Below are 27,538 nucleotides of genomic sequence, written 5' to 3' on the forward strand. Positions count from 1 at the left end.
TTTGGATAAACAGACATATTAGGCAAGCATTTTGGAGCTTTCACCTAAATAAGTACAGGTGGTGAGATAAGCTGCACAATATAATTGACCTTTCAGTATATTGTTGCACACACACCATCTATTTAGCAAATGCCCTTGTTATCAACAGCAGCCTTTTAAACTCACCTGAGCTAACAGGTATGTGCGCTGGTTACTCTGCTGCGCTTAAAATTTCTTTTTTGGTTTGCTACAATGCCTTTTCTGAAACGTTGTCTCCCTCTGCTGGAACACTGACTTCTTTCATTTAATGCCTGCAGACTATAAAAGAGAACCCAACCCAAAAAGTTTGGTTGATTAGTCTGTGGCATTCTGTTAAACTGTTGCTTATGGCGGTCTCTGTGAGCTTCTCAGCGACATTCAGCCAGCCAGGTATCCTGCCTGCAGTAGATGGAATGTGGCAATGGAACGCTGGCTGCGCGTGTCATAATAGGCTCTGAGCCTTTATATACCTGTGCACAGCAGCAGCCACCTTCAGTCTGCTGCTGGACAGCCAGCAGCAGCAGCAGCAGCAGCAGGAGAGGTATGTAATCAGCAGCCCTCCTGCTAAGGGTAGACAGCTGCTCGTTCCACCCCACCCCCCGCCTTAATTGGTTCTCCTCCCTTCCAACGGTGTTGAGGCGGGTGGGAACAGCAGGGGGTGAAGGTGCTGTGTTTAAAGAGGTGGAGTTATGCAGATCTAAAACGCGTGGATTGCAGCAGCAGCAAGCCGAAAAGTGCAGGCATGTAAGGGATCTAGAGGTTGACAACATGTCTTCTTAACGGGAGTCCAGGAGCTCATCTCCACAAATGGACTTTTCAGGATCCTTGGGTGGCTCCGTAGTTTGAAACCAATTCTGGTTATCGCTTCTCGGCCTTTTGGCTAAGATCAAGTGTAGTATCTGTTCTTATCAGTTTAATATCTGATACGTCCCCTATCTGGGGACCATATATTAAATGGATTTTTAGAACAGGGAGATGGAAAAAGAGCTTGCTCTGTCCACTCCACGCATTGACCTGGTATTGCAGTATCTCCAGGACCGGTGCACCCCTTCTTTAATGCAGTTTCTAAAATCAGAAAGAATTGAATTCAATGTTTTTTGTTCATTTTGCTTGTTTGTCGGATTTTGGGATGGACTCTTTGGCTTTGCTTTTCTTCTCCTCATTGGATTTTTCATGTTCAAAGTTGCAGAAGCCAGATTACAAGCTCATTTTGGTTCAACTTCAGCAACTGTGCATTGCATTGCCATGTAATGTAATGAAATGCTATCTTTCTAGCTCTCCCTTTTTACTTCCTTTTGGATAAACAGACATATTAGGCAAGCATTTTGGAGCTTTCACCTAAATAACTACAGGTGGTGAGATAAGCTGCACAATATAATTGACCTTTCAGTATATTGTTGCACACACACCATCTATTTAGCAAATGCCCTTGTTATCAACAGCAGCCTTTTAAACTCACCTGAGCTAACAGGTATGTGCGCTGGTTACTCTGCTGCGCTTAAAATTTCTTTTTTGGTTTGCTACAATGCCTTTTCTGAAACGTTGTCTCCCTCTGCTGGAACACTGACTTCTTTCATTTAATGCCTGCAGACTATAAAAGAGAACCCAACCCAAAAAGTTTGGTTGATTAGTCTGTGGCATTCTGTTAAACTGTTGCTTATGGCGGTCTCTGTGAGCTTCTCAGCGACATTCAGCCAGCCAGGTATCCTGCCTGCAGTAGATGGAATGTGGCAATGGAACACTGGCTGCGCGTGTCATAATAGGCTCTGAGCCTTTATATACCTGTGCACAGCAGCAGCCAACTTCAGTCTGCTGCTGGACAGCCAGCAGCAGCAGCAGCAGCAGGAGAGGTATGTAATCAGCAGCCCTCCTGCTAAGGGTAGACAGCTGCTCGTTCCACCCCACCCCCCGCCTTAATTGGTTCTCCTCCCTTCCAACGGTGTTGAGGCGGGTGGGAACAGCAGGGGGTGAAGGTGCTGTGTTTAAAGAGGTGGAGTTATGCAGATCTAAAACGCGTGGATTGCAGCAGCAGCAAGCCGAAAAGTGCAGGCATGTAAGGGATCTAGAGGTTGACAACATGTCTTCTTAACGGGAGTCCAGGAGCTCATCTCCACAAATGGACTTTTCAGGATCCTTGGGTGGCTCCGTAGTTTGAAACCAATTCTGGTTAGCGCTTCTCGGCCTTTTGGCACGATCTATCAGGTTTACCTGTGTGGTCTTGCCTGTGAGGTGCTCTTGGTACCCTTTCTCTCGGCCTGGGGGGATCGTTCCTCTTCGGAGGGACTTAACCCCCCTGCTGCTATTGGGAGGAAGGATTAGTCCGGGAGCAACGGGAAGGGATCCCATGAAGGCTTGCGCCTTTCAGAGAGAAGAGTCGGTACGTTCCTGAGTGAAGGATGCCGGCAACGCTCACATATTCATCGGGTGATGCCCGGATGCGGAACACCGTGAGGATTGAAGTTGGAGCAGGATCGAGGACGGAGAAGAACTTGGACTACATCTGCCATAGGATTCTGCTTGGAGTTCTGGAGTTTCGGCGGGAAGACATATTCTGCTTCCAGGACAATGAGTACAAGGGGACTTACACCATCACCTTCAAGAGCCAGGGATGCTGTCACCAACTCGTACAAAAGGTAAATGAGAAAAACTACTTAGATGAATTGGATGGACTAACCTTTTGTCTCTTGTATGCCTATGACGAGATCCCTATCGTGGTGCATTTCCCGAACCCCTTTGTGGAGGCTGCAGACATCTCGACCTACCTTATCCGTTATTGTGATAATCTGAGATACCTGGGCACTGTGAAGAACGCGGTAGGCTTCTGGTGCGGCAAGAGGAGGTACATGGCCCGTCTAAAGAGGGACCCAAGCGGAGTGGGAGGAATGCTACACCCTCCCTCAACATTTGTGATCGGTAAGAGCAGAGGCTACTTATTTTACCCTGGAATGCCGGTATGTTGCAGGAACTGTGGACAAATGGGTCATACCCAAACGTCCTGCACGGGCAGGAAAGTAGACCGCTGCAATAATTGCAGCTGTTACGGACATTTAATGAAGGACTGTCCCGCTGGGAGGAAATGCAATCTTTGTGGTGAGGCGGGGCACATGTTCCGAGGATGCCCCAACAGGACCAGGACCAGGACTTACGCAGAAGCTGCATCTTCTGCAGCTGAGCCGATGCGCCCGCCGGTCTTCACTGGCGGGCCGGCGTCGGAGGGCGGTTCGAAGGGCGAGAAGGCTGGGATGGAGCAGGGAGCCGGAGGCCCCACTGGGGCGGCCCCTGCATCGAAGTCCCTTAACGATGGGCGGACCTCGCATGGACCGGAGCGGAGGGGTCCTCCTTCTGGGAGGGTATCCTCCGTGTCGATGGTTCCCGATACCGATCCTGTTGGGCTGGAGGGTGGTGCCCCTGTGCGGTTGGCTACAGGGGACCACGCAGCGATGGCCTCAGGATCTTCCAGGGCGATTAGCCAGCCAGATGAGGGGGCTTTGCTTCTAGGTGACGAACATCAGGGAATCTGTGTTGGTGATCTTATCCTGATGGACCAGTCTCTCCCCCTGGAGGAGGTGGAGGAAGAGGAGGACTGCACCAGTGACCTAGTGGAGTCTGCCCCGAAAAAGAGACGGAATGTCGAAGCCCCAGCGTCTCCTGGAATGTGGCTGGGAACCGTGACCTACGAGGGGGCAACCGCCGGCTCACAGAATATCGAGTCATTTGGGTCCTCTAGCCCGGATGTCCTGGAGCAATTTGGCATACAGGGCTTTGAGTCAGGTGTCCTCATGGAAGATCCACCACCCTGACCTATGAATGCCCACATTAAGACTTGTCTCACTGAATGTGAGGTCATTAAAGAGCCCAGTTCGTAGGGCTGCTCTATTTAAGTACTTAGAAACCACTGACTTTGACATATGTTTATTACAGGAATGCGGGATACAACATGCACTAAATTATAATGACATCAAGACAGATTCGAGACTGGGGCCCTCCATCTGGTCTGGCTCCAATGACAACAAGTCAGCGGGGGTGGGCTTCCTCTGTCGTGGGAGAAATATTGCTATAAATACTGTCACAGAAATAGTACCAGGCAGAGTGGTTTTAGTGCATTTTAAATTTAATGGTTTTACCCTACGTGTAATGAATGTTTATGCTTCCCCTGATAAGCAAGAGAGAATTAATTTATTTGGGATATTGCCATTGTACTGTACTGGGTCATCTCCCCTGATCGTAGGAGGTGATTTTAATTGTCTTTGTGCTAGTGAACAACGAGCGGGGGGTGACCCTTTACGCAAATTGGATAAGTCATGTCATCTATTGAAAGATTTTATAACTGATTTTAAATTATGCGATGCGTGGAGGTCACTCCTGCCGACGGACCCTGGTTATACGTGGTCCGGAAGAGGGGTGTCCTCCAGGATCGATTTTATTTTCCTATCAGATGATTTTAACCCTGTAAAATGTGTTTTAACATCAAATATATTTTCTGACCATAAGGGCTTGGAGGTGCACCTAGAATACCGGGATGAACAGAGGGTCAACAGGGGCCTCTGGCGTCTAAGTACTTACCTGCTGGAGGACCCTCTGATTCGACAAGACTTTGGTAAAGCCTATCAAGCCTGGCGGCGACAAAAACCTTCTGATGCCCCTATGGTAACCTGGTGGGAAAATTTGAAAAAAAAAGTCAGAATGTTTTTTATAAAAGCAGGGAGACGTAAAGCTAGAGAGAAAAAAAGATGTTTTAGTGATCTTAACACCAAACTACAAACACTTTTTAAATTCAAAGAGCTAGGGGTGGAGGTGGGAGATGATATTGCTGGCCTAAAAACTGAAATTCAGAACTGCATAGACACAAAGGGGAAAGAGATTATTTTTAACTCTAGAGTGCAGCACTTGGAGGAGGGGGAGAAGTGCTCTCGCTTCTTCTTCAAAAAAGTCATGGATAAAAGAGAAGTGATCACAAATCTAGAGGGTGAAACATCTATGCAGGGAATGTTGAATGCTACTTTTAACTTTTATAAGCATCTTTTTAGTAAAAAGTGTATAGATGAGTCCTTTTTATCTGATGCTCTTAATGATCTCGATTTTAAGTTAAATTTTACAGACCAGGAGTTTTTAGAACGCGATATTGTTTTAGAGGAATTATTTTATGTTTTTAAAAGTTTCTCTAAGGGCAAAGCACCTGGGTGTGATGGACTACCTGTAGAGTTTTATCTTACTTTTTGGGACATTTTAAAAGAGGACCTTTTTATGCTTTTTAAAGAAGTTTTTATTTGTGAACAGTTGCCATTTTCGTGGAGGAGAGGAGTGGTGTCTTTGATATATAAAAAAGGTGATCGCAGTGCTCTAGCGAATTGGAGACCCATAACTCTCCTAAACGACGATTACAAGGTACTTGCTAAGGTGGTTGCAAACCGGCTCAGGAATGTCATTGCCAAACTAATCCAGCCTGAGCAGGTTTGTAGTGTACCAGGCAGAAGTATTTCAGAGGTTTTAAACGTATTAAGGGATGTAATTTGGTATTCCAGAGACCGGGGTCAAAATGTAGCTCTTTTAGCCCTAGATTTTGAAAAAGCTTTCGATAGAGTCTCTCATAGATTTCTTTTTAGAGTTTTAAAAAGAATGGGTATCCCTAATATGCTTTTAAATTGTATTAAGATTTTATATAAAAATTGTTTTAGTCAAATTTCTCTTAATGGCTTTTTAATAGATGGAGTTCCCCTTGAGTCCGGAGTGAAGCAGGGATGCCCCTTGTCGCCCATCCTGTTCATCTGCGCCATGGAGCCCCTGCTGAGCGCAATAAGGAAAGACAAAGTGATTAGAGGGGTTCCTGTTCCTGGCGGAGGTGGCAGTGATGTGAGAGTCTTTGGCTACATGGATGACGTGACGGTTGTGTGCGTGGACCCTGCTTCCCTCCGGAGGGCGGTGTTGCGCATTGAATTTTTTTCCCAGGCATCCGGGTTTAAACTTAATTTAAATAAATCTGAATGTCTGACTTTGGGATCCTGGGACACCGCCCAACTCCCGCAGCTCACTATAAAACGAGACAATGTAAAAATTCTTGGAGTTGTTTTTAACGAGGAGAATGTGGGAACTCAAAGCTGGGAGAATGTCATAGAAAAAATGTCAAAGAAAATATCATTTTGGGGTTTGAGGTCCCTAACAATGGAGGGGAAAATTTTAATTATAAAATCAGTGTTGTTACCCCTCATACTGTATATAGCTATGGTGTACCCCCCCTCTGATGTTTTAATTAAAAAAATGACTAGGATGATCTTTATGTTTTTATGGAACTCCAAAATGGAAAAATTAAGGCGAGAAATAATGAGGAAGAATAAAATGAACGGCGGAAGGGATGTCCCCGATTTACATATTTATTTGCATTTAAATTATTTCTGCTTTTGTTTCAAACATTTTAATGGTAATAGTGCGCTAAGTTATTTTTTAAAATATACTTGTGGGATGATTTTTAAAAGATGGTTTAAGTTGTCGTTGAATTCCCCTGTTTTACTATGCCCCCCCAAACACCAAGCAATCTTAGAAAAGACTGTTCAATTTTATAGCCTTGGTGATTTTAAAATGGACATTTTTAAAGACCGCAAGAAGCTTTTATCTTTTCTGAGGAGGAATGAAGATGTGACCCCCATAGTAAATTTCTCAGAAGAGAGGTCGAAGCAAGTTTGGAAGAATGTCTTCGGAAAATTTTTAGCAAATGGACATAAGGACATCGCATGGATGGTGGTCCACCAGTGCCTCCCCACCAGAGAGTTTCAACACAGGAGAGGCCTGGTGGCCAGAGCCAAATGCCCCAGAGACTCATGTGTTAATGACGAAACCACCTTGCACCTTATGTGGAATTGCCCGTTTGCACAGGAACTTTGGCACAAAGTTGGGATTCTTTTAAAATGGACTTGCGGTTTAAGAGATTTTAACCATGAATATGTTTTATATGGCCTTTTTAAATGTCCGACCCCTCAACAGTATTGTATATGTTGGTGTATGATTAACTGTTTTAAAGACGCCCTTTGGAAGGCACGCAATATTTTACTTTTTAAACGTGATGCTATTTCTGTGAAGGATTGTCTTAAAATTGCTTTTAGTCAGATGTATATTTATTACTTGAGGGATGTCAAATGTATTGGGAGGAGGGATGCTAATCGTATATGGGGTTTTTATGGGTGGAATTCTGTGTTTTATTAATGTATTTGTGTTGCTGTTTTTGATTGTAAACCATCTTTTACGCACATAATAAAATATGTTGAAACCTGATCTGTTCTTATCAGTTTAATATCTGATACGTCCCCTATCTGGGGACCATATATTAAATGGATTTTTAGAACAGGGAGATGGAAAAAGAGCTTGCTCTGTCCACTCCACGCATTGACCTGGTATTGCAGTATCTCCAGGACCGGTGCACCCCTTCTTTAATGCAGTTTCTAAAATCAGAAAGAATTGAATTCAATGTTTTTTGTTCATTTTGCTTGTTTGTCGGATTTTGGGATGGACTCTTTGGCTTTGCTTTTCTTCTCCTCATTGGATTTTTCATGTTCAAAGTTGCAGAAGCCAGATTACAAGCTCATTTTGGTTCAACTTCAGCAACTGTGCATTGCATTGCCATGTAATGTAATGAAATGCTATCTTTCTAGCTCTCCCTTTTTACTTCCTTTTGGATAAACAGACATATTAGGCAAGCATTTTGGAGCTTTCACCTAAATAACTACAGGTGGTGAGATAAGCTGCACAATATAATTGACCTTTCAGTATATTGTTGCACACACACCATCTATTTAGCAAATGCCCTTGTTATCAACAGCAGCCTTTTAAACTCACCTGAGCTAACAGGTATGTGCGCTGGTTACTCTGCTGCGCTTAAAATTTCTTTTTTGGTTTGCTACAATGCCTTTTCTGAAACGTTGTCTCCCTCTGCTGGAACACTGACTTCTTTCATTTAATGCCTGCAGACTATAAAAGAGAACCCAACCCAAAAAGTTTGGTTGATTAGTCTGTGGCATTCTGTTAAACTGTTGCTTATGGCGGTCTCTGTGAGCTTCTCAGTGACATTTAGCCAGCCAGGTATCCTGCCTGCAGTAGATGGAATGTGGCAATGGAACGCTGGCTGCGCGTGTCATAATAGGCTCTGAGCCTTTATATACCTGTGCACAGCAGCAGCCACCTTCAGTCTGCTGCTGGACAGCCAGCAGCAGCAGCAGCAGCAGGAGAGGTATGTAATCAGCAGCCCTCCTGCTAAGGGTAGACAGCTGCTCGTTCCACCCCACCCCCCGCCTTAATTGGTTCTCCTCCCTTCCAACGGTGTTGAGGCGGGTGGGAACAGCAGGGGGTGAAGGTGCTGTGTTTAAAGAGGTGGAGTTATGCAGATCTAAAACGCGTGGATTGCAGCAGCAGCAAGCCGAAAAGTGCAGGCATGTAAGGGATCTAGAGGTTGACAACATGTCTTCATAACGGGAGTCCAGGAGCTCATCTCCACAAATGGACTTTTCAGGATCCTTGGGTGGCTCCGTAGTTTGAAACCAATTCTGGTTATCGCTTCTCGGCCTTTTGGCTAAGATCAAGTGTAGTATCTGTTCTTATCAGTTTAATATCTGATACGTCCCCTATCTGGGGACCATATATTAAATGGATTTTTAGAACAGGGAGATGGAAAAAGAGCTTGCTCTGTCCACTCCACGCATTGACCTGGTATTGCAGTATCTCCAGGACCGGTGCACCCCTTCTTTAATGCAGTTTCTAAAATCAGAAAGAATTGAATTCAATGTTTTTTGTTCATTTTGCTTGTTTGTCGGATTTTGGGATGGACTCTTTGGCTTTGCTTTTCTTCTCCTCATTGGATTTTTCATGTTCAAAGTTGCAGAAGCCAGATTACAAGCTCATTTTGGTTCAACTTCAGCAACTGTGCATTGCATTGCCATGTAATGTAATGAAATGCTATCTTTCTAGCTCTCCCTTTTTACTTCCTTTTGGATAAACAGACATATTAGGCAAGCATTTTGGAGCTTTCACCTAAATAACTACAGGTGGTGAGATAAGCTGCACAATATAATTGACCTTTCAGTATATTTTTGCACACACACCATCTATTTAGCAAATGCCCTTGTTATCAACAGCAGCCTTTTAAACTCACCTGAGCTAACAGGTATGTGCGCTGGTTACTCTGCTGCGCTTAAAATTTCTTTTTTGGTTTGCTACAATGCCTTTTCTGAAACGTTGTCTCCCTCTGCTGGAACACTGACTTCTTTCATTTAATGCCTGCAGACTATAAAAGAGAACCCAACCCAAAAAGTTTGGTTGATTAGTCTGTGGCATTCTGTTAAACTGTTGCTTATGGCGGTCTCTGTGAGCTTCTCAGCGACATTCAGCCAGCCAGGTATCCTGCCTGCAGTAGATGGAATGTGGCAATGGAACGCTGGCTGCGCGTGTCATAATAGGCTCTGAGCCTATGTATACCTGTGCACAGCAGCAGCCACCTTCAGTCTGCTGCTGGACAGCCAGCAGCAGCAGCAGCAGCAGCAGGAGAGGTATGTAATCAGCAGCCCTCCTGCTAAGGGTAGACAGCTGCTCGTTCCACCGCACCCCCCGCCTTAATTGGTTCTCCTCCCTTCCAACGGTGTTGAGGCGGGTGGGAACAGCAGGGGGTGAAGGTGCTGTGTTTAAAGAGGTGGAGTTATGCAGATCTAAAACGCGTGGATTGCAGCAGCAGCAAGCCGAAAAGTGCAGGCATGTAAGGGATCTAGAGGTTGACAACATGTCTTCTTAACGGGAGTCCAGGAGCTCATCCCCACAAATGGACTTTTCAGGATCCTTGGGTGGCTCCGTAGTTTGAAACCAATTCTGGTTATCGCTTCTCGGCCTTTTGGCTAAGATCAAGTGTAGTATCTGTTCTTATCAGTTTAATATCTGATACGTCCCCTATCTGGGGACCATATATTAAATGGATTTTTAGAACAGGGAGATGGAAAAAGAGCTTGCTCTGTCCACTCCACGCATTGACCTGGTATTGCAGTTTCTCCAGGACCGGTGCACCCCTTCTTTAATGCAGTTTCTAAAATCAGAAAGAATTGAATTCAATGTTTTTTGTTCATTTTGCTTGTTTGTCGGATTTTGGGATGGACTCTTTGGCTTTGCTTTTCTTCTCCTCATTGGATTTTTCATGTTCAAAGTTGCAGAAGCCAGATTACAAGCTCATTTTGGTTCAACTTCAGCAACTGTGCATTGCATTGCCATGTAATGTAATGAAATGCTATCTTTCTAGCTCTCCCTTTTTACTTCCTTTTGGATAAACAGACATATTTGGCAAGCATTTTGGAGCTTTCACCTAAATAACTACAGGTGGTGAGATAAGCTGCACAATATAATTGACCTTTCAGTATATTGTTGCACACACACCATCTATTTAGCAAATGCCCTTGTTATCAACAGCAGCCTTTTAAACTCACCTGAGCTAACAGGTATGTGCGCTGGTTACTCTGCTGCGCTTAAAATTTCTTTTTTGGTTTGCTACAATGCCTTTTCTGAAACGTTGTCTCCCTCTGCTGGAACACTGACTTCTTTCATTTAATGCCTGCAGACTATAAAAGAGAACCCAACCCAAAAAGTTTGGTTGATTAGTCTGTGGCATTCTGTTAAACTGTTGCTTATGGCGGTCTCTGTGAGCTTCTCAGCGACATTCAGCCAGCCAGGTATCCTGCCTGCAGTAGATGGAATGTGGCAATGGAACGCTGGCTGCGCGTGTCATAATAGGCTCTGAGCCTTTATATACCTGTGCACAGCAGCAGCCACCTTCAGTCTGCTGCTGGACAGCCAGCAGCAGCAGCAGCAGCAGGAGAGGTATGTAATCAGCAGCCCTCCTGCTAAGGGTAGACAGCTGCTCGTTCCACCCCACCCCCCGCCTTAATTGGTTCTCCTCCCTTCCAACGGTGTTGAGGCGGGTGGGAACAGCAGGGGGTGAAGGTGCTGTGTTTAAAGAGGTGGAGTTATGCAGATCTAAAACGCGTGGATTGCAGCAGCAGCAAGCCGAAAAGTGCAGGCATGTAAGGGATCTAGAGGTTGACAACATGTCTTCTTAACGGGAGTCCAGGAGCTCATCTCCACAAATGGACTTTTCAGGATCCTTGGGTGGCTCCGTAGTTTGAAACCAATTCTGGTTATCGCTTCTCGGCCTTTTGGCTAAGATCAAGTGTAGTATCTGTTCTTATCAGTTTAATATCTGATACGTCCCCTATCTGGGGACCATATATTAAATGGATTTTTAGAACAGGGAGATGGAAAAAGAGCTTGCTCTGTCCACTCCACGCATTGACCTGGTATTGCAGTATCTCCAGGACCGGTGCACCCCTTCTTTAATGCAGTTTCTAAAATCAGAAAGAATTGAATTCAATGTTTTTTGTTCATTTTGCTTGTTTGTCGGATTTTGGGATGGACTCTTTGGCTTTGCTTTTCTTCTCCTCATTGGATTTTTCATGTTCAAAGTTGCAGAAGCCAGATTACAAGCTCATTTTGGTTCAACTTCAGCAACTGTGCATTGCATTGCCATGTAATGTAATGAAATGCTATCTTTCTAGCTCTCCCTTTTTACTTCCTTTTGGATAAACAGACATATTAGGCAAGCATTTTGGAGCTTTCACCTAAATAACTACAGGTGGTGAGATAAGCTGCACAATATAATTGACCTTTCAGTATATTGTTGCACACACACCATCTATTTAGCAAATGCCCTTGTTATCAACAGCAGCCTTTTAAACTCACCTGAGCTAACAGGTATGTGCGCTGGTTACTCTGCTGCGCTTAAAATTTATTTTTTGGTTTGCTACAATGCCTTTTCTGAAACGTTGTCTCCCTCTGCTGGAACACTGACTTCTTTCATTTAATGCCTGCAGACTATAAAAGAGAACCCAACCCAAAAAGTTTGGTTGATTAGTCTGTGGCATTCTGTTAAACTGTTGCTTATGGCGGTCTCTGTGAGCTTCTCAGCGACATTCAGCCAGCCAGGTATCCTGCCTGCAGTAGATGGAATGTGGCAATGGAACGCTGGCTGCGCGTGTCATAATAGGCTCTGAGCCTTTATATACCTGTGCACAGCAGCAGCCACCTTCAGTCTGCTGCTGGACAGCCAGCAGCAGCAGCAGCAGCAGGAGAGGTATGTAATCAGCAGCCCTCCTGCTAAGGGTAGACAGCTGCTCGTTCCACCCCACCCCCCGCCTTAATTGGTTCTCCTCCCTTCCAACGGTGTTGAGGCGGGTGGGAACAGCAGGGGGTGAAGGTGCTGTGTTTAAAGAGGTGGAGTTATGCAGATCTAAAACGCGTGGATTGCAGCAGCAGCAAGCCGAAAAGTGCAGGCATGTAAGGGATCTAGAGGTTGACAACATGTATTCTTAACGGGAGTCCAGGAGCTCATCTCCACAAATGGACTTTTCAGGATCCTTGGGTGGCTCCGTAGTTTGAAACCAATTCTGGTTATCGCTTCTCGGCCTTTTGGCTAAGATCAAGTGTAGTATCTGTTCTTATCAGTTTAATATCTGATACGTCCCCTATCTGGGGACCATATATTAAATGGATTTTTAGAACAGGGAGATGGAAAAAGAGCTTGCTCTGTCCACTCCACGCATTGACCTGGTATTGCAGTATCTCCAGGACCGGTGCACCCCTTCTTTAATGCAGTTTCTAAAATCAGAAAGAATTGAATTCAATGTTTTTTGTTCATTTTGCTTGTTTGTCGGATTTTGGGATGGACTCTTTGGCTTTGCTTTTCTTCTCCTCATTGGATTTTTCATGTTCAAAGTTGCAGAAGCCAGATTACAAGCTCATTTTGGTTCAACTTCAGCAACTGTGCATTGCATTGCCATGTAATGTAATGAAATGCTATCTTTCTAGCTCTCCCTTTTTACTTCCTTTTGGATAAACAGACATATTAGGCAAGCATTTTGGAGCTTTCACCTAAATAACTACAGGTGGTGAGATAAGCTGCACAATATAATTGACCTTTCAGTATATTGTTGCACACACACCATCTATTTAGCAAATGCCCTTGTTATCAACAGCAGCCTTTTAAACTCACCTGAGCTAACAGGTATGTGCGCTGGTTACTCTGCTGTGCTTAAAATTTCTTTTTTGGTTTGCTACAATGCCTTTTCTGAAACGTTGTCTCCCTCTGCTGGAACACTGACTTCTTTCATTTAATGCCTGCAGACTATAAAAGAGAACCAAACCCAAAAAGTTTGGTTGATTAGTCTGTGGCATTCTGTTAAACTGTTGCTTATGGCGGTCTCTGTGAGCTTCTCAGCGACATTCAGCCAGCCAGGTATCCTGCCTGCAGTAGATGGAATGTGGCAATGGAACGCTGGCTGCGCGTGTCATAATAGGCTCTGAGCCTTTATATACCTGTGCACAGCAGCAGCCACCTTCAGTCTGCTGCTGGACAGCCAGCAGCAGCAGCAGCAGCAGGAGAGGTATGTAATCAGCAGCCCTCCTGCTAAGGGTAGACAGCTGCTCGTTCCACCCCACCCCCGCCTTAATTGGTTCTCCTCCCTTCCAACGGTGTTGAGGCGGGTGGGAACAGCAGGGGGTGAAGGTGCTGTGTTTAAAGAGGTGGAGTTATGCAGATCTAAAACGCGTGGATTGCAGCAGCAGCAAGCCGAAAAGTGCAGGCATGTAAGGGATCTAGAGGTTGACAACATGTCTTCTTAACGGGAGTCCAGGAGCTCATCTCCACAAATGGACTTTTCAGGATCCTTGGGTGGCTCCGTAGTTTGAAACCAATTCTGGTTATCGCTTCTCGGCCTTTTGGCTAAGATCAAGTGTAGTATCTGTTCTTATCAGTTTAATATCTGATACGTCCCCTATCTGGGGACCATATATTAAATGGATTTTTAGAACAGGGAGATGGAAAAAGAGCTTGCTCTGTCCACTCCACGCATTGACCTGGTATTGCAGTATCTCCAGGACCGGTGCACCCCTTCTTTAATGCAGTTTCTAAAATCAGAAAGAATTGAATTCAATGTTTTTTGTTCATTTTGCTTGTTTGTCGGATTTTGGGATGGACTCTTTGGCTTTGCTTTTCTTCTCCTCATTGGATTTTTCATGTTCAAAGTTGCAGAAGCCAGATTACAAGCTCATTTTGGTTCAACTTCAGCAACTGTGCATTGCATTGCCATGTAATGTAATGAAATGCTATCTTTCTAGCTCTCCCTTTTTACTTCCTTTTGGATAAACAGACATATTAGGCAAGCATTTTGGAGCTTTCACCTAAATAACTACAGGTGGTGAGATAAGCTGCACAATATAATTGACCTTTCAGTATATTGTTGCACACACACCATCTATTTAGCAAATGCCCTTGTTATCAACAGCAGCCTTTTAAACTCACCTGAGCTAACAGGTATGTGCGCTGGTTACTCTGCTGCGCTTAAAATTTCTTTTTTGGTTTGCTACAATGCCTTTTCTGAAACGTTGTCTCCCTCTGCTGGAACACTGACTTCTTTCATTTAATGCCTGCAGACTATAAAAGAGAACCCAACCCAAAAAGTTTGGTTGATTAGTCTGTGGCATTCTGTTAAACTGTTGCTTATGGCGGTCTCTGTGAGCTTCTCAGCGACATTCAGCCAGCCAGGTATCCTGCCTGCAGTAGATGGAATGTGGCAATGGAACGCTGGCTGCGCGTGTCATAATAGGCTCTGAGCCTTTATATACCTGTGCACAGCAGCAGCCACCTTCAGTCTGCTGCTGGACAGCCAGCAGCAGCAGCAGGAGAGGTATGTAATCAGCAGCCCTCCTGCTAAGGGTAGACAGCTGCTCGTTCCACCCCACCCCCCGCCTTAATTGGTTCTCCTCCCTTCCAACGGTGTTGAGGCGGGTGGGAACAGCAGGGGGTGAAGGTGCTGTGTTTAAAGAGGTGGAGTTATGCAGATCTAAAACGCGTGGATTGCAGCAGCAGCAAGCCGAAAAGTGCAGGCATGTAAGGGATCTAGAGGTTGACAACATGTCTTCTTAACGGGAGTCCAGGAGCTCATCTCCACAAATGGACTTTTCAGGATCCTTGGGTGGCTCCGTAGTTTGAAACCAATTCTGGTTATCGCTTCTCGGCCTTTTGGCTAAGATCAAGTGTAGTATCTGTTCTTATCAGTTTAATATCTGATACGTCCCCTATCTGGGGACCATATATTAAATGGATTTTTAGAACAGGGAGATGGAAAAAGAGCTTGCTCTGTCCACTCCACGCATTGACCTGGTATTGCAGTGTCTCCAGGACCGGTGCACCCCTTCTTTAATGCAGTTTCTAAAATCAGAAAGAATTGAATTCAATGTTTTTTGTTCATTTTGCTTGTTTGTCAGATTTTGGGATGGACTCTTTGGCTTTGCTTTTCTTCTCCTCATTGGATTTTTCATGTTCAAAGTTGCAGAAGCCAGATTACAAGCTCATTTTGGTTCAACTTCAGCAACTGTGCATTGCATTGCCATGTAATGTAATGAAATGCTATCTTTCTAGCTCTCCCTTTTTACTTCCTTTTGGATAAACAGACATATTAGGCAAGCATTTTGGAGCTTTCACCTAAATAACTACAGGTGGTGAGATAAGCTGCACAATATAATTGACCTTTCAGTATATTGTTGCACACACACCATCTATTTAGCAAATGCCCTTGTTATCAACAGCAGCCTTTTAAACTCACCTGAGCTAACAGGTATGTGCGCTGGTTACTCTGCTGTGCTTAAAATTTCTTTTTTGGTTTGCTACAATGCCTTTTCTGAAACGTTGTCTCCCTCTGCTGGAACACTGACTTCTTTCATTTAATGCCTGCAGACTATAAAAGAGAACCCAACCCAAAAAGTTTGGTTGATTAGTCTGTGGCATTCTGTTAAACTGTTGCTTATGGCGGTCTCTGTGAGCTTCTCAGCGACATTCAGCCAGCCAGGTATCCTGCCTGCAGTAGATGGAATGTGGCAATGGAACGCTGGCTGCGCGTGTCATAATAGGCTCTGAGCCTTTATATACCTGTGCACAGCAGCAGCCACCTTCAGTCTGCTGCTGGACAGCCAGCAGCAGCAGCAGCAGCAGCAGGAGAGGTATGTAATCAGCAGCCCTCCTGCTAAGGGTAGACAGCTGCTCGTTCCACCCCACCCCCCGCCTTAATTGGTTCTCCTCCCTTCCAACGGTGTTGAGGCGGGTGGGAACAGCAGGGGGTGAAGGTGCTGTGTTTAAAGAGGTGGAGTTATGCAGATCTAAAACGCGTGGATTGCAGCAGCAGCAAGCCGAAAAGTGCAGGCATGTAAGGGATCTAGAGGTTGACAACATGTCTTCTTAACGGGAGTCCAGGAGCTCATCTCCACAAATGGACTTTTCAGGATCCTTGGGTGGCTCCGTAGTTTGAAACCAATTCTGGTTATCGCTTCTCGGCCTTTTGGCTAAGATCAAGTGTAGTATCTGTTCTTATCAGTTTAATATCTGATACGTCCCCTATCTGGGGACCATATATTAAATGGATTTTTAGAACAGGGAGATGGAAAAAGAGCTTGCTCTGTCCACTCCACGCATTGACCTGGTATTGCAGTATCTCCAGGACCGGTGCACCCCTTCTTTAATGCAGTTTCTAAAATCAGAAAGAATTGAATTCAATGTTTTTTGTTCATTTTGCTTGTTTGTCGGATTTTGGGATGGACTCTTTGGCTTTGCTTTTCTTCTCCTCATTGGATTTTTCATGTTCAAAGTTGCAGAAGCCAGATTACAAGCTCATTTTGGTTCAACTTCAGCAACTGTGCATTGCATTGCCATGTAATGTAATGAAATGCTATCTTTCTAGCTCTCCCTTTTTACTTCCTTTTGGATAAACAGACATATTAGGCAAGCATTTTGGAGCTTTCACCTAAATAACTACAGGTGGTGAGATAAGCTGCACAATATAATTGACCTTTCAGTATATTGTTGCACACACACCATCTATTTAGCAAATGCCCTTGTTATCAACAGCAGCCTTTTAAACTCACCTGAGCTAACAGGTATGTGCGCTGGTTACTCTGCTGCGCTTAAAATTTCTTTTTTGGTTTGCTACAATGCCTTTTCTGAAACGTTGTCTCCCTCTGCTGGAACACTGACTTCTTTCATTTAATGCCTGCAGACTATAAAAGAGAACCCAACCCAAAAAGTTTGGTTGATTAGTCTGTGGCATTCTGTTAAACTGTTGCTTATGGCGGTCTCTGTGAGCTTCTCAGCGACATTCAGCCAGCCAGGTATCCTGCCTGCAGTAGATGGAATGTGGCAATGGAACGCTGGCTGCGCGTGTCATAATAGGCTCTGAGCCTTTATATACCTGTGCACAGCAGCAGCCACCTTCAGTCTGCTGCTGGACAGCCAGCAGCAGCAGCAGGAGAGGAATGTAATCAGCAGCCCTCCTGCTAAGGGTAGACAGCTGCTCGTTCCACCCCACCCCCCGCCTTAATTGGTTCTCCTCCCTTCCAACGGTGTTGAGGCGGGTGGGAACAGCAGGGGGTGAAGGTGCTGTGTTTAAAGAGGTGGAGTTATGCAGATCTAAAACGCGTGGATTGCAGCAGCAGCAAGCCGAAAAGTGCAGGCATGTAAGGGATCTAGAGGTTGACAACATGTCTTCTTAACGGGAGTCCAGGAGCTCATCTCCACAAATGGACTTTTCAGGATCCTTGGGTGGCTCCGTAGTTTGAAACCAATTCTGGTTATCGCTTCTCGGCCTTTTGGCTAAGATCAAGTGCTTTATTGCAGGAGATTGTGGTTGAAGGGCACTCGGGTACCCATCTCCTTGGCCTGGGAGGATCGTCCACTTTGGTGGACTTAACCTGCTTGCTGCTATTAGGGAGAGGGCTTAGTCCCAGGGTAACGAGTTGCGATCCCCCAGCTTCCAGGTGTTTTTCGCTGCAAGAACACTGGGAGCGCAGATTGCAAGCGGCTGCAATTTGCAACCTTGTTGCGTTTTTCCATGGAGGTTGACCCTAACCTCGTGCCTCTTTATGCAAGGCTAAAAAACTCTATCCGAGTTCACTTCACGGCGGGTGGCTCGGATATGAGGAAATTAGGGTATGTAGTCCAGGACGTGCTCAGGAACCTTCTTGGCGTACAAAGGAATGAAATTCTCTCCATCCAGGATTATCCCAGAAGAGGTGACTATGACATCACATTCACCGGAGAAGGTATTTTTAGAGATGTACTAGAAAAGTTAAAAAAAGTTGAAAATAGTCCTGTTTTGAAAGGGATACAAATTGTTGAGCACGTCCTGGATGAGGTAAGACTGGTTATTGTAAAAATATTTTCGCCCTTTGTTTCTGCTCCAGAAGTAATGTCATTTCTAGCAATTTATTTTAAAAGTGTTAAATGTATTGGGAAGATATTAAACGAATATAACATATGGACATCTAAGTGGAAATTCCTTGTGAAGTGTACAAGAGATCCAAATACACCAGGTGGTATACGGCTCCCCCCTGCCCGTTTCAAAATTGGGCAAACAAATGGGGATTTCTTCTTTTCTGGGATGCCAGTATATTGCAGAAATTGTAGGCGCTATGGTCATTCAAAAGAAAACTGTCATGTATCATGTAGAAATTGTGCTAGTGAAGAACATGAGACAAAAGAATGCCCTAAGGAAAAGAAATGCAGTTTTTGCCAGACTCCAGGTCACTTTTATTTTTCTTGCCCTCACAGATTTCGGGAAGATGAGCAAAAGGGGAAGTCCAAGACGTCCGACCAAGGACCAAAAGATCAGACCACCCCTCAGGAGGAGGAACAACAACCTGGAGCCTCTGGAGACAATAAGGGCGTACCAAATAGTGAAGTGTCTCCAGAGTCTATGACAGGTAAAATACCAAATCCCAAAACCTGGCTGCAGGACCTGCGGGAGTCCAAAAGGAGGGCTGAGAAGGAGCAGAAGGGCACTACTGGTAAGGTCAAAAGGGACCGGCAAAAGGCCGACACAGAAGCCCATGCCCAGTCTGGGTCTCCTAGTGCTGAGGGCGCTGAGTGGATAAAGGTGGGTCCTAAGAAAAAGAAAAAGGGTGGTTCGGAGGAGGCAGCAGGAGGTGAACAGATGGACACTTCTCCAGAAGGGGACGTGGACGCTGGACCCTCAGGGGTTTCGGTCTCCGCTGCTACAGGTGGGGACCGGGATCTTGCTGCCTCTGAAGAGTCAGAGGCTCTGCCTTGTGCGCAACCTCCTCCTATAGGACGACCTTCTACAGGTCAAACAGGGGCGGCGGAACCCCTCGGGGACCCACCTGATGAGGAACTGCATGGCCAGCCAATGGAGACCCAGCGGGTTCTGCCAGCCAGCCCTCCGAGCTATGCCAGTGTAGCGTCGGGTTTATATAAATGTGGTAATCTTTCCTCCTCCACGGAGACTCTCGTGACGATACTATCAGATGAGGAGGGAGGCGCAAGCCCAGTGGTCTGATCAGGTTCATCGGACAGGTAAATCCGTTGCTCTTAGTTACCTAAGTAAAATTTCTACATTTTCTAATGATGGCTGAACTCAAAGGTATTTCCCTCAACGTGAGAGGCATAAAATCTAACACGAGAAGAACTGCTCTTTTTAATTTTTTTACGTGTTTTACTGCATCTGTATTTTTTCTGCAAGAATGTAATATCCCACATGAAATGTCATATCAAAAATATAAAGATGAGTGGAAGTGTGGGCCATCTGTCTGGTCCGGATCGAATGCTGCAGGATCAGCGGGTGTAGCCATACTTTTTAAAGGGAACGTTTTAATTGATTTTATTCAGGAAATTTTACCAGGTCGTATTTTATTAGTGAAAGCTTTTATTGATGGTATTAGATGGCAGTTTTTAAATTTTTATGGATCCCCAGAGAAAAATGAAAGAGCCGAAATGCTTGATCTTTTACCATTATTTATTAATAACTCTGAACCTTTTATATTAGCAGGGGATTTTAATTGTGTTTTAAAAGGTGAAAACCGGCGCTCCAGCTCTGTAAGCAGGAACTACGATAAAACCTCAGGTATGCTACATGATATAGTCAAAGATGCTAAATTGATAGACATATATAAAGAGTGTCATAGTGACAGCCCAGAGGACGCCGGTTTCACTTGGAGCAATGCTAATTGTAGCTCTAGGATTGATTTTATTTTTGGTTCAGATAAAACAATACCTGCCAAATGTGAAGTTTTAACTAATATATTTTCAGACCATAAACTTTTATCCTTTACCATAAAAGTAAATGACAACAAAAAATGTGGTAAGAAAAGCTGGAAAATGAACGTATCCCTTTTAACCGACCCGCAGATTTTATCAGATTTTATTGAGTTTTATAGGAAATGTAGAAAAGGGAAAAAAACAAATGAGACTATGAGTGTATGGTGGGATAGAATGAAAGTAAAAATAAAAGACTTTTTTATTAAAAAGAGTATATGTAGAGCCAAAGAAAAATATGAAGAATATAGAATTTTAAATACCCGCCTACAAACATTATTTAAGCTCAGAGACAATGGGATAGATGTACAAGTTGATATTTCAAACTTAAAAGAAGAGATTTCAAAATGGCTAGAACAAAAAGGAAAAGAGATAATTTTTCGTTCTAGAGTACAACATATAGAAGAAAATGAAAAGTGTTCCAGATATTTTTTTAGGAAAAATAAAAAAGAAAAAGTGATAATTGACCATATAGATGGTGAGAATAATATAAAAAATATGCTGGGTAAAGTTGAGGTTTTTTTTTCTAATCTTTTTAATGGAAAAAATATAGATAATAAATTAATGGATGATTCGCTGCAAGGACTAACAGCTGTTTTAGATCCCGCATCCCAAGAGTTTTTATCCCAAGTTTTAACGGAACAAGAAGTGTTAAAAACTATTAAAAGTTTTAAAACTGGAAAGGTCCCTGGTCCTGATGGCATCCCAATAGAATTTTATGTATGTTTTTATGATATTTTAAAAGATGATTTGTTTTATTTGTTTACTGAGGTTTTTAATAATAAGGTTTTATTAAATTCCTGGAAGAAAGGTGAAGTCTCCCTCCTATACAAAAAAGGCGATAAATCAAAATTAGAAAACTGGAGACCAATAACACTTTTAAATTGTGACTATAAAATAATGGCTAAAATTTGTGCAAATCGTCTAAAAGAAGTCATCAGCAAAGTTATTCATTCTAATCAAGTGTGTGGGGTGCCGGGGCGCAGTATATGGGACAATCTGAATTTAGTGAAAGACTGTATTGAGGATGTGAAAGACAGAAAGGGGAAAATGGCGATTTTATCTATTGATTTTGAAAAAGCATTTGACCGTGTCTCACACTTTTATCTTTTTAAAGTTTTAGAGAAAATGGGCATACCAGAAGGGTTTTTACTATCGCTTAAAGCATTTTACAAGGATTGTACAAGTAAGATTTTAGTGAATGGTTTTAAGACACAAGAGGTATTTTTACGGTCAGGGGTGAAACAGGGATGCCCTCTGTCCCCCCTACTGTTTATCTGTGCACTGGAACCAATGTTATGTGCAATACGCCAAAATAAACAGATATGCGGTGTCCCTCTGCCTGGAAGCGGTGGTTTGGAGGCCAAGGTTGTAGGCTACATGGATGACGTGGCGGTCTTGTGTACAGATGCACCATCACTTACGGCCACTCTCCATCAAGTGCAATCCTTTTGCCTAGCTTCTGGTTTTAAAATCAATTTTAATAAGTGTAACATTTTAAGTGTTGGGGGGATGATTTTACGTGATGTACCAATTAATGTCTCCGAATCCATTTCCATTTTAGGTATATCATTCACTGAAAATAATGATGGTTATAATAGTTGGGAAACAGTTACACAGAAAGTAAATACGAAAATATGTATGTGGAACATGAGGAGACTTACAATGGAGGGTAAAGTATTGGTTTTAAAGATGGTGATTTTACCTCTTTTATTGTATCTTAGCATGGTTTTCCCCCCGCCTGTTAATGTTTTAAAAAAGATAACCAAAACCTGTTTTACCTTCTTTTGGAACTCAAAAATGGAAAAGCTGAAAAGAGAAATCGTGATGAAATCAAAAGTAAAAGGTGGTAAAGATTTTCCAGATTTTAATAGGTTTCTTTTAATCCATCTGTTCGTTTACTGTTTTAATGCCCTTTTTAAGAATCACTATTGGTCCTTTTTTATGCGTTTTAATACAGGATTTTTTATGAGAAAGTTTGGATGGTATGAAGTTAATATATCTGTGCCCCATGCTTTTAATTTGTCAACGCATTATGAGATTTTAAGGAAAATAGTGTCCGATTTTAATTTAGGGACTAAGAAAATAGAGGAATTAAGAAATAGTAAGAAACTAATTAAAGAAATACGTAAAAGTGAGGAAATATGTAATGTTGACAGATATGATGATGACAAATCTATGTCTATCTGGAAAATGATTAACGTTTTTTATCTTTTTAATGAACAGAGAGATCTGGCTTGGAGTTGCATGCACCGCTGTCTTCCTTGCCGGGCATTCCAATACAGAAGAGGATTTGTGAGGTCTGCCATCTGCCCAAGAGCCGGATGCCAAGACGAGGAAACGGTGGAACATCTATTATGGACATGTAATTTTGCAAAGGATTTCTGGAGAAGACTGCTCCCCCTACTGGAAAGGGTGGCAGACCTCAAGAACTTTACATATAAAACTGTGCTATATGGACTTATGGAATGCCCCACAATGGACCAGTACACAATGGCTTGGAAGACAGTGAACTGCGCCAAGTCATCTCTCTGGAAAGCGCGCAACATTGCTATTTTTAAACAAGATGTTTTATCAGTGAATGATGTTTTAAGTTTATGTTTATGTGAAATGTATACTTATTATTTAATTGACAAAAAGAAGAATGTACATATTTCCAAAAAATGGCTTGTTGACCAATGGAACCTAATTATTTAAAATCTTTGTATTTTTTTGTTTTGTAAATTTCATTTGTCTTTTAACGTTTGGTATTTGTTTAATTATGCTTGTAATTTGTTAAAGTTTTAATAAACGGTTTTATCCCTCTGCAGGGGATAGCCAAATTAAAAAAAATCTGTTCTTATCAGTTTAATATCTGATACGTCCCCTATCTGGGGACCATATATTAAATGGATTTTTAGAACAGGGAGATGGAAAAAGAGCTTGCTCTGTCCACTCCACGCATTGACCTGGTATTGCAGTATCTCCAGGACCGGTGCACCCCTTCTTTAATGCAGTTTCTAAAATCAGAAAGAATTGAATTCAATGTTTTTTGTTCATTTTGCTTGTTTGTCGGATTTTGGGATGGACTCTTTGGCTTTGCTTTTCTTCTCCTCATTGGATTTTTCATGTTCAAAGTTGCAGAAGCCAGATTACAAGCTCATTTTGGTTCAACTTCAGCAACTGTGCATTGCATTGCCATGTAATGTAATGAAATGCTATCTTTCTAGCTCTCCCTTTTTACTTCCTTTTGGATAAACAGACATATTAGGCAAGCATTTTGGAGCTTTCACCTAAATAACTACAGGTGGTGAGATAAGCTGCACAATATAATTGACCTTTCAGTATATTGTTGCACACACACCATCTATTTAGCAAATGCCCTTGTTATCAACAGCAGCCTTTTAAACTCACCTGAGCTAACAGGTATGTGCGCTGGTTACTCTGCTGCGCTTAAAATTTCTTTTTTGGTTTGCTACAATGCCTTTTCTGAAACGTTGTCTCCCTCTGCTGGAACACTGACTTCTTTCATTTAATGCCTGCAGACTATAAAAGAGAACCCAACCCAAAAAGTTTGGTTGATTAGTCTGTGGCATTCTGTTAAACTGTTGCTTATGGCGGTCTCTGTGAGCTTCTCAGCGACATTCAGCCAGCCAGGTATCCTGCCTGCAGTAGATGGAATGTGGCAATGGAACGCTGGCTGCGCATGTCATAATAGGCTCTGAGCCTTTATATACCTGTGCACAGCAGCAGCCACCTTCAGTCTGCTGCTGGACAGCCAGCAGCAGCAGCAGCAGCAGGAGAGGCATGTAATCAGCAGCCCTCCTGCTAAGGGTAGACAGCTGCTCGTTCCACCCCACCCCCCGCCTTAATTGGTTCTCCTCCCTTCCAACGGTGTTGAGGCGGGTGGGAACAGCAGGGGGTGAAGGTGCTGTGTTTAAAGAGGTGGAGTTATGCAGATCTAAAACGCGTGGATTGCAGCAGCAGCAAGCCGAAAAGTGCAGGCATGTAAGGGATCTAGAGGTTGACAACATGTCTTCTTAACGGGAGTCCAGGAGCTCATCTCCACAAATGGACTTTTCAGGATCCTTGGGTGGCTCCGTAGTTTGAAACCAATTCTGGTTATCGCTTCTCGGCCTTTTGGCTAAGATCAAGTGTAGTATCTGTTCTTATCAGTTTAATATCTGATACGTCCCCTATCTGGGGACCATATATTAAATGGATTTTTAGAACAGGGAGATGGAAAAAGAGCTTGCTCTGTCCACTCCACGCATTGACCTGGTATTGCAGTATCTCCAGGACCGGTGCACCCCTTCTTTAATGCAGTTTCTAAAATCAGAAAGAATTGAATTCAATGTTTTTTGTTCATTTTGCTTGTTTGTCGGATTTTGGGATGGACTCTTTGGCTTTGCTTTTCTTCTCCTCATTGGATTTTTCATGTTCAAAGTTGCAGAAGCCAGATTACAAGCTCATTTTGGTTCAACTTCAGCAACTGTGCATTGCATTGCCATGTAATGTAATGAAATGCTATCTATCTAGCTCTCCCTTTTTACTTCCTTTTGGATAAACAGACATATTAGGCAAGCATTTTGGAGCTTTCACCTAAATAACTACAGGTGGTGAGATAAGCTGCACAATATAATTGACCTTTCAGTATATTGTTGCACACACACCATCTATTTAGCAAATGCCCTTGTTATCAACAGCAGCCTTTTAAACTCACCTGAGCTAACAGGTATGTGCGCTGGTTACTCTGCTGCGCTTAAAATTTCTTTTTTGGTTTGCTACAATGCCTTTTCTGAAACGTTGTCTCCCTCTGCTGGAACACTGACTTCTTTCATTTAATGCCTGCAGACTATAAAAGAGAACCCAACCCAAAAAGTTTGGTTGATTAGTCTGTGGCATTCTGTTAAACTGTTGCTTATGGCGGTCTCTGTGAGCTTCTCAGCGACATTCAGCCAGCCAGGTATCCTGCCTGCAGTAGATGGAATGTGGCAATGGAATACTGGCTGCGCGTGTCATAATAGGCTCTGAGCCTTTATATACCTGTGCACAGCAGCAGCCACCTTCAGTCTGCTGCTGGACAGCCAGCAGCAGCAGCAGCAGCAGGAGAGGTATGTAATCAGCAGCCCTCCTGCTAAGGGTAGACAGCTGCTCGTTCCACCCCACCCCCCGCCTTAATTGGTTCTCCTCCCTTCCAACGGTGTTGAGGCGGGTGGGAACAGCAGGGGGTGAAGGTGCTGTGTTTAAAGAGGTGGAGTTATGCAGATCTAAAACGCGTGGATTGCAGCAGCAGCAAGCCGAAAAGTGCAGGCATGTAAGGGATCTAGAGGTTGACAACATGTCTTCTTAACGGGAGTCCAGGAGCTCATCTCCACAAATGGACTTTTCAGGATCCTTGGGTGGCTCCGTAGTTTGAAACCAATTCTGGTTATCGCTTCTCGGCCTTTTGGCTAAGATCAAGTGTAGTATCTGTTCTTATCAGTTTAATATCTGATACGTCCCCTATCTGGGGACCATATATTAAATGGATTTTTAGAACAGGGAGATGGAAAAAGAGCTTGCTCTGTCCACTCCATGCATTGACCTGGTATTGCAGTATCTCCAGGACCGGTGCACCCCTTCTTTAATGCAGTTTCTAAAATCAGAAAGAATTGAATTCAATGTTTTTTGTTCATTTTGCTTGTTTGTCGGATTTTGGGATGGACTCTTTGGCTTTGCTTTTCTTCTCCTCATTGGATTTTTCATGTTCAAAGTTGCAGAAGCCAGATTACAAGCTCATTTTGGTTCAACTTCAGCAACTGTGCATTGCATTGCCATGTAATGTAATGAAATGCTATCTATCTAGCTCTCCCTTTTTACTTCCTTTTGGATAAACAGACATATTAGGCAAGCATTTTGGAGCTTTCACCTAAATAACTACAGGTGGTGAGATAAGCTGCACAATATAATTGACCTTTCAGTATATTGTTGCACACACACCATCTATTTAGCAAATGCCCTTGTTATCAACAGCAGCCTTTTAAACTCACCTGAGCTAACAGGTATGTGCGCTGGTTACTCTGCTGCGCTTAAAATTTCTTTTTTGGTTTGCTACAATGCCTTTTCTGAAACGTTGTCTCCCTCTGCTGGAACACTGACTTCTTTCATTTAATGCCTGCAGACTATAAAAGAGAACCCAACCCAAAAAGTTTGGTTGATTAGTCTGTGGCATTCTGTTAAACTGTTGCTTATGGCGGTCTCTGTGAGCTTCTCAGCGACATTCAGCCAGCCAGGTATCCTGCCTGCAGTAGATGGAATGTGGCAATGGAATACTGGCTGCGCGTGTCATAATAGGCTCTGAGCCTTTATATACCTGTGCACAGCAGCAGCCACCTTCAGTCTGCTGCTGGACAGCCAGCAGCAGCAGCAGCAGCAGGAGAGGTATGTAATCAGCAGCCCTCCTGCTAAGGGTAGACAGCTGCTCGTTCCACCCCACCCCCCGCCTTAATTGGTTCTCCTCCCTTCCAACGGTGTTGAGGCGGGTGGGAACAGCAGGGGGTGAAGGTGCTGTGTTTAAAGAGGTGGAGTTATGCAGATCTAAAACGCGTGGATTGCAGCAGCAGCAAGCCGAAAAGTGCAGGCATGTAAGGGATCTAGAGGTTGACAACATGTCTTCTTAACGGGAGTCCAGGAGCTCATCTCCACAAATGGACTTTTCAGGATCCTTGGGTGGCTCCGTAGTTTGAAACCAATTCTGGTTATCGCTTCTCGGCCTTTTGGCTAAGATCAAGTGTAGTATCTGTTCTTATCAGTTTAATATCTGATACGTCCCCTATCTGGGGACCATATATTAAATGGATTTTTAGAACAGGGAGATGGAAAAAGAGCTTGCTCTGTCCACTCCACGCATTGACCTGGTATTGCAGTATCTCCAGGACCGGTGCACCCCTTCTTTAATGCAGTTTCTAAAATCAGAAAGAATTGAATTCAATGTTTTTTGTTCATTTTGCTTGTTTGTCGGATTTTGGGATGGACTCTTTGGCTTTGCTTTTCTTCTCCTCATTGGATTTTTCATGTTCAAAGTTGCAGAAGCCAGATTACAAGCTCATTTTGGTTCAACTTCAGCAACTGTGCATTGCATTGCCATGTAATGTAATGAAATGCTATCTTTCTAGCTCTCCCTTTTTACTTCCTTTTGGATAAACAGACATATTAGGCAAGCATTTTGGAGCTTTCACCTAAATAACTACAGGTGGTGAGATAAGCTGCACAATATAATTGACCTTTCAGTATATTGTTGCACACACACCATCTATTTAGCAAATGCCCTTGTTATCAACAGCAGCCTTTTAAACTCACCTGAGCTAACAGGTATGTGCGCTGGTTACTCTG

The 27,538-nt window shown here is 43.6% G+C and overlaps 13 non-coding genes across 13 annotated transcripts; all 13 read left to right on the top strand.

Annotated features, from left to right (window-relative positions):
* Positions 1 to 878: 878 nt before the first annotated feature.
* LOC141206817 (U2 spliceosomal RNA) lies at positions 879 to 1,069 on the top strand. The gene has a single exon (XR_012277357.1). It is a non-coding gene; the product is annotated as a U2 spliceosomal RNA (small nuclear RNA).
* A 6,175-nt stretch (positions 1,070 to 7,244) lies between these two features.
* On the top strand, positions 7,245 to 7,434 carry LOC141206293 (U2 spliceosomal RNA). Its single transcript, XR_012276932.1, has one exon. It is a non-coding gene; the product is annotated as a U2 spliceosomal RNA (small nuclear RNA).
* Positions 7,435 to 8,552: 1,118 nt separating this feature from the next.
* Positions 8,553 to 8,743, top strand: LOC141206829 (U2 spliceosomal RNA). Its single transcript, XR_012277369.1, has one exon. It is a non-coding gene; the product is annotated as a U2 spliceosomal RNA (small nuclear RNA).
* Positions 8,744 to 9,864: 1,121 nt separating this feature from the next.
* On the top strand, positions 9,865 to 10,055 carry LOC141206004 (U2 spliceosomal RNA). Its single transcript, XR_012276673.1, has one exon. It is a non-coding gene; the product is annotated as a U2 spliceosomal RNA (small nuclear RNA).
* A 1,118-nt stretch (positions 10,056 to 11,173) lies between these two features.
* Positions 11,174 to 11,364, top strand: LOC141206841 (U2 spliceosomal RNA). Its single transcript, XR_012277380.1, has one exon. It is a non-coding gene; the product is annotated as a U2 spliceosomal RNA (small nuclear RNA).
* Positions 11,365 to 12,482: 1,118 nt separating this feature from the next.
* Positions 12,483 to 12,673, top strand: LOC141206852 (U2 spliceosomal RNA). The gene has a single exon (XR_012277391.1). It is a non-coding gene; the product is annotated as a U2 spliceosomal RNA (small nuclear RNA).
* A 1,117-nt stretch (positions 12,674 to 13,790) lies between these two features.
* On the top strand, positions 13,791 to 13,981 carry LOC141206864 (U2 spliceosomal RNA). The gene has a single exon (XR_012277402.1). It is a non-coding gene; the product is annotated as a U2 spliceosomal RNA (small nuclear RNA).
* A 1,112-nt stretch (positions 13,982 to 15,093) lies between these two features.
* Positions 15,094 to 15,284, top strand: LOC141206026 (U2 spliceosomal RNA). Its single transcript, XR_012276694.1, has one exon. It is a non-coding gene; the product is annotated as a U2 spliceosomal RNA (small nuclear RNA).
* Positions 15,285 to 16,405: 1,121 nt separating this feature from the next.
* On the top strand, positions 16,406 to 16,596 carry LOC141206875 (U2 spliceosomal RNA). Its single transcript, XR_012277413.1, has one exon. It is a non-coding gene; the product is annotated as a U2 spliceosomal RNA (small nuclear RNA).
* A 6,387-nt stretch (positions 16,597 to 22,983) lies between these two features.
* On the top strand, positions 22,984 to 23,170 carry LOC141206243 (U2 spliceosomal RNA). The gene has a single exon (XR_012276903.1). It is a non-coding gene; the product is annotated as a U2 spliceosomal RNA (small nuclear RNA).
* Positions 23,171 to 24,288: 1,118 nt separating this feature from the next.
* LOC141205575 (U2 spliceosomal RNA) lies at positions 24,289 to 24,479 on the top strand. Its single transcript, XR_012276259.1, has one exon. It is a non-coding gene; the product is annotated as a U2 spliceosomal RNA (small nuclear RNA).
* Positions 24,480 to 25,597: 1,118 nt separating this feature from the next.
* Positions 25,598 to 25,788, top strand: LOC141205987 (U2 spliceosomal RNA). The gene has a single exon (XR_012276656.1). It is a non-coding gene; the product is annotated as a U2 spliceosomal RNA (small nuclear RNA).
* A 1,118-nt stretch (positions 25,789 to 26,906) lies between these two features.
* Positions 26,907 to 27,097, top strand: LOC141205587 (U2 spliceosomal RNA). The gene has a single exon (XR_012276270.1). It is a non-coding gene; the product is annotated as a U2 spliceosomal RNA (small nuclear RNA).
* Positions 27,098 to 27,538: the final 441 nt, after the last annotated feature.

This window comes from Phyllobates terribilis, unplaced genomic scaffold, assembly GCF_046119375.1.
Source record: "Phyllobates terribilis strain yellow unplaced genomic scaffold, ASM4611937v1 Scaffold_142__1_contigs__length_4687701, whole genome shotgun sequence".
Classification (NCBI taxonomy): Eukaryota; Metazoa; Chordata; class Amphibia; order Anura; family Dendrobatidae; genus Phyllobates; species Phyllobates terribilis.